The 11781-nt window shown below is 37.0% G+C and overlaps 1 pseudogene; it reads right to left on the reverse strand.

The window, feature by feature from the left end:
- Positions 1 to 9907: 9907 nt before the first annotated feature.
- Positions 9908 to 11164, reverse strand: LOC141816979 (uncharacterized; annotated as a pseudogene).
- Positions 11165 to 11781: the final 617 nt, after the last annotated feature.

Genomic DNA, 11781 nt, shown 5'->3' on the forward strand with positions numbered 1-11781 from the left:
GCAAATGCATCTAAGATATGATGAGTTACACTTAAGTTATCTTAGAATGTGATTCTTGAATAATGCTATGTTCTTATTTAATTTTCTATGAATGTTGACATTCTGTTAAAATGTGAAATTTTTACATTAGATTACTAGTTCACTAAGCATTTCAAAGTTGAAGTTTAGGTATTTTATTGATGTATATATCCATAAAATCTGAGAATTCGTTGTTTTTATGGATTTTCTTTTTGAGTGGCACTAAGGATTCGAAAGAACTTTTTTGGAGGATTTAAAATTATAACTACTGTTATATTCTAAATTGTTCATATTGAGAAAGAGATAAATGAAGTGTTTTATGAGTCTTCCTTGTGTTTTCTTCTCATCCTATGACAATTGTGTCTTACGCTATTATTAAATGGTTTATTAAGATAATTCACTTCAATAGGAAAGGATATCTAGACATCTAAAATTGGGAGGAAAATGCAGTTACACTCCCTTTTGCTTTTGCCAGCAATGAATACTCTTTGAAGCAACACACCTAAGCTATATATTCATAACAGGAAGGAGATCCACAATCAATAACACATGTTATTGCTAAATAATAAAGTACATTAAAGAATCTACCGAGAGAAATTAACAATTGTAAATCATACCAACATTGCATGTTTGAGGATGAATCAAGGGCCAGAAGAAGACTGTCTGATAGATATTTGACCTTTGACTAGGACCAAAGATTATCTGTTGAATTTTTAGGAAATGCCTCATTCCAAGTAGTCCACAATCATTTATAAGTTGCGTATTCATCCTTTGGTCTTCCATTTCCTCCAATGATTTCTTGAGATGCCGAGCTTCACCACTTTTATCAAGACTTCCATTTGGCTTCATCTGAGCCAGTTGTACATTAGACATCAACTTGGGCAAGGTAATCGTCAACATAACTCTCAATCATGTCGTATTTTTGAAATAGTAAAATGAATTCTATATGAGGAAAGCGAATATTAAGAAGGATTAAAATGGAGAGATAAGATTAAAGTAGCTTATTCCAATTAGTTGGGACAAAGATGGCTTGATGATAAGTAAAAGTAGGAAATTAAATACAGAGTGCCAGATAATGCAAACTTTCAAGATGCCATTTGAAATAACTATCCTACCCTAATAAGTATCTATAGTCCAAGCACAACTCTTTTCCTAATGGAATCATTATGAAAAATGCAAGGAGTAAAAGATGAAATGCTACTTGTTTCAAGAAGCAATAATTCTCTCTTGCCATCAGTGTTGCTTCATGAACACTCAATATATTGTTAAACACAGAAAAGAAGGCTTTCCAAAAAACCAATGATTGACTCTAGGACGAAAGGCCTATCATCATGGATGAGATGCAATCTAGTTTCCCATAGTTAGTAGCAATACTTCAAGATGTTGCAACAACCGAAAACTTGTTGGTAATCTCAAGAACCTCTGAAGACTAACTACTGTATTCAAATTTTCTTCCCAAACTTCATGCAAAGATTTGTAAGGTGCAAGAAATCTACACTCAATTTGAGAACAGCTATTAGGAAATTCAAGATGTATATATTTTTGCCTTAGTATGGGATGTAGAGACTCTCACAAAGCTCTAGCTGTTGCTCCAATTCTGGAAGACTGTGCTTGTGCAAGAGCCTCCCTTAAAAAAACTCAAGAACCTTTGAAGACTAACTACTGTATTCAAATTTTCTTCCCAAACTTCATGCAAAGATTTGTAAGGTGCAAGAAATCTACACTCAATTTGAGAAACAACTATTAGGAAATTCAAGATGTACATATTTTTGCCTCAGTATGGGATGTAGAGATTCTCTCAAAGCTCTAGCTGTTGCTCCAATTCTAGAAGACTATGCTTGTGCAAGAGCCTCCCTTAAAAAAAATATGGTTGGTTAGGTGAACTTAATTGAGAATTGACTGTGTCATAGATATCCATTTCAGGTGTTCCCTGCAGAAAAAAAAAAATAGAGATTTCAATCTTGATTTAAAATTTTGAACCGTATCGGAATTTTAATATATGACTAGAACAATACGATTTCGGTACCGTATCATATTGTGCCGATATTATTTCGATATTTTTTAAAATATAAAATCTAATAATTAAAAATAAAATATTTAGCAATAAAAAATAAAAAAAGGAAAAATAAGGATAAGTAAATAAATAAAATTTTATTATATATTTTCAGAATTAAAATAAATTAAATATCCATAGTTAAGGTTTAATTAAGCTAATTAAGAGTTGGTGGAAACTTATTAAATTATTCAGGGCATCCCTCGCCTCCCCCCCCCCCCCCCCCCCTACACACCCGCCGCGGTTGAGCTCGCGCGACATAAATCACGGCCTCCCCCGCGTAGCGCAAGTGCATCATGACCTCCACCGCAACGCGGATCACGACCTCCCTCACATCGCGCAGTTGCGCATCGTGACCTCCCTCGCGTCGCATAGACAGATCGCAACTACCCCCACCCTCGCTTGATGCCCTGTGCCGCCAACACCATGGTCTGGCTCGCGCGACGCCAATGCGGTGGCCACAAGCTTGTGTCGAATGTGTCAGTGCCAGTCGGAACAAAAGTTTTCACTCATTTCACCCAGTACTACATGAGATTTTAATCCATGATTTCAACTATTCATACAGAATTATAAATCAGTAAATGATTTGTTTTGTAGTGGTTACAACATTGATGAGAGAAGAAATTGTCATCACACTTGGCACTTAGAACATCACAACTGTTTTCAAGCCCTTGAAAAAATCAATGAAGTACATATGAAATCAGAATGTTATGTATGATTTAGATTTGCCAATTTGGATGAACTGCAAGTTAACATGATGCATAAGTAGCAGTTAAAATTAAAGGAATGCTTCACTTAGGATTTTTACCAATTGTAAATCCTCAGGTCATGAAAGAAAAGGAGCAGCCCACTCTAAATCTTTTTCATGATCAATTACACATCAATGAAAGTCCAATTAAAGGACCAAAGCTAAAAAGATGAAGAAAACACTTGATGGGCTAATTGAAGATGCGAAGGCCAAAACTACAATTGAAATAGATTTGACAAAAAGGAAGTCATGCAGCTTAGTCAACCTAATTCAAGCCTTAAATGAGCTTAATTAACCACTTAAATCTCATTTTTATATAGTAGGAATAATTTTAATTTATAGGCTCAATTTCTACCTTTATTTGGATTGTAATGGTGCCTTAATTCAAAACCAGCTATGCAGTCTACATAGACCATTATTAAATGGATTTTCTTTTGGCCTTTTTGAATTTTTAAGTTACCCTATAGCTATAAATAACCAAGATGACAACCACACATGTAACTCTTGGCTTATTTTAATTTAAAGCATGGTGATGCTCTCACTTGTTGGTTCTTCATGGAACTAGAACTTACCAAAACATCCCCTTGTGGCGTGTAATGACTTTTCAACCTCAATTCTAAGATTGTGGCGTCTTCCATCTCCTATACAAAGGTTCGTGTTTTCTTAAGCATTGGGGTGAAGTTCTTTTCATCCATCTTATCAATTTAAATTTTCCTTCTTTCTTTCTTCAATTTATTGTAAGTTTTATGAGACTTTCTTCTCCTTGGATTCACATCAGTTGCAATCAGAGCCTTGGTTCTTTTTAAATCAATTTGGTTATCTTTTCATTTTGTGCTTGAACATTTGCTATAATTTTTATCTATTTTGTCCATCTTTTGATATTTATTGTTACCATTGCAATCTTGGCAAGTCTTATTTGGCTTGTTGATATAAAAAAAAAAGTGAGAGCGAAAAAAATTATGATTTTTGACAAAAATAAAAAAGAAACAAGGAAAAAAAAGAAGCGGAGGCCAAAATTTAGAATAAAATACAAAAAAATGGGGAAAAGTAAAAGAAAACCAAAAAAGAGGGAGTAGAAATAGATTTATTTTTGTTATTTCTATACCTGCATTTCCTTCTACTACTCTTTATCTATCAATTCCACATTGCCTTTATATTTTGCTTAGATTAAATTATGATAAATTTTCTTTTAATACTTATTTCAAATATCTGTAACTTTCAATTCTGCATTTCCTTATAAGTTCAATCTAGATTCAATTCTGACATTTACCTAGATTTAATTTTGACACCTATCTAGATTAAATTCTGATATATTTTTTTGCAACACTTATTTCAAGTATCTTTATTTTTCAATTCCGCATTCTCTTAATTACCTAGATTCAATTTTGTTAAATTTCTTTTTAGCACTTAATTCAAATTTATCAATTCTGCTATGTTTCATTCATCTTTCAATTCCTATCTTTTATCATAATCATTATTCTTTGCCCTTGGAAATTTTCAATTAATCAACGAATGTTTATAGAGAATTGCCTCAATTCTAAGTTTTTTAAAGAGCCAACCTTAATAAATTGAGTGATTGAGTGACAACAAATTACTTTAATGGTGATGTGTTGAGAAGCAAGACCTCGAGAATCACTTGAAATTGTGCTTTGAGATAATACTTGAAGCACATGAAAATTAGATTTAGTCAGACCTTAGATAGATTCGAGAGACAAGATGCAGATTGCAAAGGAATCGAGTTGGTGGAGTTTCTACAAAGGGTTAGACAACATAACCATGATGACAATAATGATGAAGATGGTATTTCTGAGGACATTGACGATAGAGTTTCAAGTGGCAGATCTTATCATGCTAGAATTGGTGGTCAAAGGAGGATGAACGATTATGTTGATAGAAACTTAAGAAATATACCAAATTGAGGATTCCTTTATTTTCATATAAAAGTGATACCGAAACATATTTGGAGTGGGAAAAGAAAGTGGAACTAGCGTTTGATTGCCACGACTACTTTGAAGAGAAGAAGGTAAAACTTGCTGCGGTTAATTGCCACAACCTTTACATTTTTATTTATCTTATATCTTTCTTTATCTTTATGTTGTTGTATTGATTGAATATTGGCCTAGTTGAACATAAAGGAGAGTAAGGCTAATGCTTGAGAATCAAAGAGATCATTAGATAAATAAGTTAAAATGAAGAAAAATTTTAAATCACAAAATCAAGATGAAAATTAAAACCCATAAAGAAAAATTAAGAGCTACAAAGATAGCATAAAAAATGTAGATCCGCTACCTCAATAGTCTCCCTAGAGCCGACCCCACGGATATGGAAGGAGGTTCATACAGGTACACAAGCATTATATGCATGGCGGGATCGACCTCAAGTCATCACCTTTTGGAATCGACTCCTGACCATTATGCCAGCAATACTATATGTCCACCGTCTGTACTACACCCTGAGGGAGTATAAAAGATTCTATAGAAGTTATGCATTTTAATATTTTGGAGAGCAAGGATGAATTGAGAGACAAATGTTCTTAGACATTAGATTATTTCTTATTCATCTTTCTTCCACGTTGTTGATGATGTTACTTTTTCCCTCCATTCATATGAAAGCATACATCTACGATCACTTGAAAATCTATTAGGTTATCAAGTTTGCATGAACTTAAAGTAAGGAAAAACTATGTTGTTGATTCTTGACTATGATACACGTTTTACATAAAATATAGAAGAGAAAGTCCAATGTCCATTAAGCTATCGGCTTACCCTCAATTAAAAATTGTTTATAGGAAACTTGAATCTTCATTAGCATGTGCAAAATTCTTAATAAGTCCATATTCTAGTAATACAACAATCAATAGCAGCCTTTATAATGTCTTTGGAACAATATGAAGTCATCCCCGGGGCCATGGTACCGCGGTAGGACATCCAGGTTGTCACCTAGGCACCCGCGGTTCGATCCCCAACTATGGCGTATTTGTAAGAATTTTCCTCCAAATGGGGATCACAATCAAAGGATGCTGGGCATCTGGGTTGGCCGCTGCGTGCGCTTCCCGATTTACCCTGGTGGCCAATGGGAAACTTCCGTGGGACCTGACCGATCACCCCAGAGATTGAGTCAATGCGACTGACTAGAATTATCATTTTTTTTTGTTGGAACAATATGAAGTCCTTCAGCTATATCCCAATACAAACATTATCTAGAAGCAACAAAACCATAATAATTTTCAATCTCAATGAGGAATCTACAACTAACATGGCATACTTCGAAAAGATGATTATGTTTAGCTTAGAATGAAAGGTAACAAATATTTAACAACAAGAGTAGCGTGAAAAAATATTTAGTAGTTATAAATACTTCTACGTGAAATGTCATAACTTTTTCAAGAAGCCAAAAAATAAAGTAGATGAATAAGATAAACTAAATTGAAAAAATAAAGGTCATTTATAAGTTTTAGAAGGAACTAATATCACTTTCATGAAAAAATTAATTTAAGAAAAACAAAGCAAATAAGAGTATCTTTAGGTAAACATACCTTACCTTGATCTACACTATGGTTGCTAATATACCAAAAAAGAAAATAGAAGTAAAAAAAAGAAAGAAAAAAAATATAAAAATGATTATAGAAATTGGGCAAAAGCTCATAGATATTGCAGAGATTAAAAATAAAAAAAAAAGATATAGCAAAGGGAAAAAAGACAAATATAAATGTTAAGCATCAAAAAACTTTTGGGATTATTCTTTCATTTTTTTCCCGTAGAGACCAAATTTATGCCATGGGTTGTGAGGGAAAAACTAACTTGTCTACTACTCAGGTGATGTCACCAAGTCACCTAGAGTGGTCATGAAGAAAGTTCAAATTGGTTGGAAGTATATCTTCGACCTCCATAGCTAGACCACTCTAGTCGAGTAGTGCTAATGGAATCAACAATCCATGTATCTGAACGAGGGATAAAGACATATCGGTGGAACGAACAGTCCCTATACAGTACAATACAAAGCCCCTCCTACTACAGCAGCAAGAATACATGACATAGTGTGAAGCGGAGATGACAAGGCTGAAACAGAAAATAGCAGCAGCCAAAGCTCTAGCAGAAATACAAATAGCAGAAATCAAGAAAGAGCTACAGGACAAAGAAGCAGCAGCAGCAAGAGAAATATCCGCTATACAAATAGAGGCAGATACTGAAGTAGAGGAACTCAAGCTGAAAAATGATGCTCTTGAATTAGAGAATCATGACCTAAAACTTCAAGTAGAGCAATTGCAGCTTCAACTTCAAGACCAAACAGAACCTGACCCTAAACCTGCACAGGTAGGGGAGGAAATGAATGTGCATATTGAGAATGGCAGGGAGAAGGTCTTCTCGGTGGAAGAAGCAGAGCAACCTCGAAAAAGGCAAACGGGTTGTTAATCTCATGGTAGAGCTGGACATTCCAGGAGCGGAAAAGTTCAAAGTCAATGCAATTCTTGGCACAGGAGCAACCACCTGCTGTATTGACCAAGGCTCTATTCCAAAGGAAGCTGTAGAAGACAACACTTTCGTTGTCAATTTTAGTGGCATAAATTCACAGACAAAGGCCACTAAAAAGCTTAAATACGGAAGCATGAAGATAAGTGAGCATACATTTCGAATCCCTTATACTTATGCATTCCCTCTAACCTTAGGGGGAAATATTGCCATAATACTCGGCTGCAACTTCATCCGGGCCATGTATGGAGGATTGCGGATAGAAGGGGATGAGGTAACTTTTTATAAGAACATTACTACCATTAAAACTCAACATATTACTACAACTACGGTGGCAATAGAAGAGTTGGAACTGGATGAACCAGATTCATGAACAAGTTAATGCCAGCGAAACCTTCCAGCTAGGTGAGAAGTTCAAAATTCTAATTAAAGAACTGTCTGAAGCAGGGTACATAGGCAATGATCCAATGAAATTCTGGCACCAAAATTAAATCAAATGCAGACTGGATATCAAAAACCCTGAGCTAACCATCGAAGATAGACCATTGAAACATGTCACACCACAGATGCAGGACTCATTTCGAAGACATGTGCAAGCATTGCTGGATATAAAGGTTATCCAACCAAGTCAAAGTCGCTACCGCACTACGGCGATTATAGTACATTCTAGTACCACTATTGATCCTAAGACAGGAAGAGAGGTCAAGGGTAAAGAAAGATTGGTGTTCAAGGACAAGAGTCTCAACAACAACATGCACAAGGGCCAATACAATCTTCCTAGTATAAATACCATAATCAAGAGAGTCAGAGGAAGCCAAATATACTCAAAGTTCGACCTCAAGAGTGGCTTTCATCAAGTAGCCATGGATCCAAAATCTATAGAGTGATGGTCTTTACGAATGGCTAGTTAAGTCATTTGGTCTGAAAATGCCCCTGCGGTTTTCCAAAGAAAGATGGACAGTTGTTTTAAGGAAATCGAGAAATTCATCGCCGTCTATATAAATGACATATTGGTATTCTCCAAGAAGGAAGTAGAACACATCAAGCATTTGAAGATTATGCTTAGTATATGCAAAAAGAATGGACTCATTCTGAGCTCTACAAAAATGAAGATCGACAGTCCCACTATTGAATTCTTGGGAGCTACTTTTTGGAACAAGAAGGTCAAAGCTTCAGTCCCATATTATTAAAAAGATTGCCGACTTCAAAGAGGAAGAGCTTCAAACTACAAAAGCCCTTCGATCATGGCTAGGCCTGCTAAACTATGCCAGAAGCTACATTCCACACATGGACAAAACACTCGGCCCATTATATTCAAAGGTCAATCCGACAGGAGAAAAGAAGATGAATTCTCAGGACTGGGCTTTAATACACAAGGTGAAAGGTATGATAACTAAACTTCCTGACTTAAAGATACTCCCTGAAGACTATTTCAAGATACTAGAGACAGATGGATGTATGGAGGGTTGGGGTGGCATATGCAAGTGGAAGCCGCAACAATACGACCCTAAGTCAGAAGAAAAATTATGTGCCTATGCTAGCGGAAAATTCAACCAGCCAAAGTCTACCATCGACGCCGAAATACATGCTGTAATGAACAGCCTGGACAGCTTCAAGATATATTATCTTGACAAGCCGGAGTTGATAATTCGAATAGACTGTCAGGCAATTATCAACTTCTTCAATAAGTTAGCGCAAAATAAACCCTCGAGAGTCAAATGGATTTCCTTCACCGACTTCATCACTGGCTTGAGAATCAAAGTTAATTTCCAACATATTGAAGGTAAGGATAATTTACTTGCTAACGCATTATCTCGGCTTGTATGCAGCTTAACAGGAACATGGCAACCTCCGGAGAAAGCTCTTCAAATAGTGGAGGAGGCATTGAGTCAGATCGAAGCCAAGACAATCTGAAAGCTTCACAGCCCCTAACGGGCCTTATCTACTCTTTGCCGAATACGAGTACCTGGCCCAATCCACAACAAAAACAGACATCTTTCTCAAGGAAGACCATAACATTAGAGGACGAATGCCAGACATTGAAAGGACGGCCACTCAGCGAGTCCTCGAAAGCATCCGAGAACTGGAACTTATCTACCAGCTCAAGGAGTATGATTTCAACCACCGAGCACATGGGGAAGGACAAGAAAGCTATTGGAAAAAGCAATTACCAACTGTCAAGGGGGTCCGGAAGGAATTATGGAATGCGTTCCTTCACTTACAAGCAATCATAAAGGACATCCACAGGAGTCCCCCGTGAAGCAGTGGTGGGCCACAGAAATCCCAAGAATGCAAACCTTTAGTACTGGAAATAGATTGAGCCCCGGGGAGCTATCCATTATCTTAAAAAGAATCTACTGAGTCAGCACCAACTCAGCGGTGCTAAATAATTGTCCTAAATGTTCAGCATCCACTTTCGGTGCTGAAAATAATTAGCAATACTGTAAAGGACGACTAATGGAAGGAAAGATGGAACGTCGATGGCGCCCAATGAGCATCCGATTCCTCTTACCCCTCTCTATTTAAGTCCTTAGAAATCTTATTGCGAGGCATCAAGTGCATCTCACTACAAGCCTCACTTTAAGAAAGAGTCCAAGAGTCCTAAGTAAGTTCTTGTTCCTAAGTTTTGAGCAAGGTCTGTACATTTTCTTTTGCTAGTTCTATTGTACTTATCTTTGTTCGAAATTTAGAAGACGTTTCTGCGTTATTTTTGGTATCAAGGCTAAAGGCTCCAATGTCTTGAGCTCTACAGATTGTCAGATCATGTCCGACAACTCCAGGAGTCTTTCTTTGTGGAATTTTTGCTCCACTGTGTAACCGTCTTATTAGGAATTCTTGTTCTTCAATTAAAACAGCTAAAGTGTGTGAAGACCTAATTTCTTCTTCATCGCTTTGGATTTCTTCATCACGGCTGTTGAATTGTGATGGCTCAGGTGTTGTGGCCGCCTGAAAATTTTCAAAGTGTACAGAAATACGCCCATCAAGCAAATTACGGGTGGCCACTTCCATTGGTTGCATGGGTATATTCACCATTGTTTGACGGATGATCCAGTTGTGACCCAAAGCATCCCGAGTGTTGTAAGCTGTGCCAGGTAATGCTCAGACACCATGACTCGCCAAATAGTCAACGACATTCTAAACTTCATAAGCGAATCCAACATTGGGTGTGTTGGATAGCCTTGCTACCAATCCTCTGGTGATGAGGAGATTGACCTCACCATTTTGCCAATTTTCGTAGCCTCTTGTTAGTATGGAGATTTGTACATTCTTGTAAAAGTCAGAGATTGTTAACATGGTATTTGAAATGACATATACCAGTTGGCTGTCATGTGTTAAATCTATCTCCATAGTGGCGAAAAAGGCTTGGTCTCCTTGCCATCGGTTGTCACGGAATACCACCAGTGCTAGGGTACCTTCTTCCTGTCGGTGTAGTATTTGTACCCTGACTTGTACAACTCCCATGTGGATGAATCTCATGCCACTCCTAAGAAGTTGGTTGAAGCTTTCGGGCTGGATTAATGCCCGGTCCACCTGATTGTTTGTTACCAGCACAGCTTCTTCGAATCGGTGAACATAGACCCGATGATGTGCATCATCCCTTCTACTATGATATAGAACATCCGCAGGGATTATGGAAGCTCTTTCTTGCATAGAGATTCGTAGTTGAGTCTGAGGATCCAATTGTTACTCAAGTGCCTGGTTAAATGGGTCGCCCCCAATGAGCCTTCATGCAGTTCTTCTTATTGCCTATTGTGTGTTGTATCTCCTTCTTTGGTTTTGGCGATAGTCGTGAATTTTATCCTCAAATAAGGGTGCTCCTTCAGTTCCGGTTCTCCTTGTAATTGTAGTGACGAGAGGATTTTGTCTTAAAGCCATTTAATTCTTCTTTGCTTTTGCCTTTTCTTCCCTGAGGATTTCAAAAGGATCTTTAAATATTAGCAGCTTACCCTTCTTTTCAACTTGCTTTGGCACTCCGATCTTTAAGTTGTTGATTCTATCGGTTAGGCCACTCAGAACTTCGTCAGGTATAGTAGCAGCTATTGGTGCTTTAGCTTCTATTTTCTTTATGCGTTCTTCAAGACTTTCAAGTTTCTCGAGGATGGTCACCAATAATTGTATCTGGGTGTTGGCTTGTTTGATGGCTGCAACAGTTCCAGATGTTGGTCCGCTATATTCTTTTGGTCTGCAGAAACCAAGTGTTGGTGTCTCAATATTTTCTGTTGCTTGTAGAGCTTCTTTGTAACTTGATGTAGCCTGTGTATTTGATGTAGCTCATGAAGAAGTCCCTGCTTCTAGTTTGTGGAGTAGGGTCTCCACCCGTTTATATTTTTCTTGTAGATCTTCTGATATTTTCAAGGCTCATTCTTCAATAAGCTTGGCCTGCTCTACAATTTTTAATATAAGGTCCTTGACTTGTCTTTCAGTCAATGGATGATTCTCAATAATTTCTTGTGTTAGGTTCTGTATTGCTTTTGCTAATCTTTGGTTGTCTA

Source organism: Curcuma longa, unplaced genomic scaffold, assembly GCF_044706935.1.
Source record: "Curcuma longa cultivar G26 ecotype Majalengka, Jawa Barat unplaced genomic scaffold, ITB_CL_G26_1.1 contig_18957, whole genome shotgun sequence".
Lineage (NCBI taxonomy): Eukaryota > Viridiplantae > Streptophyta > Magnoliopsida > Zingiberales > Zingiberaceae > Curcuma > Curcuma longa.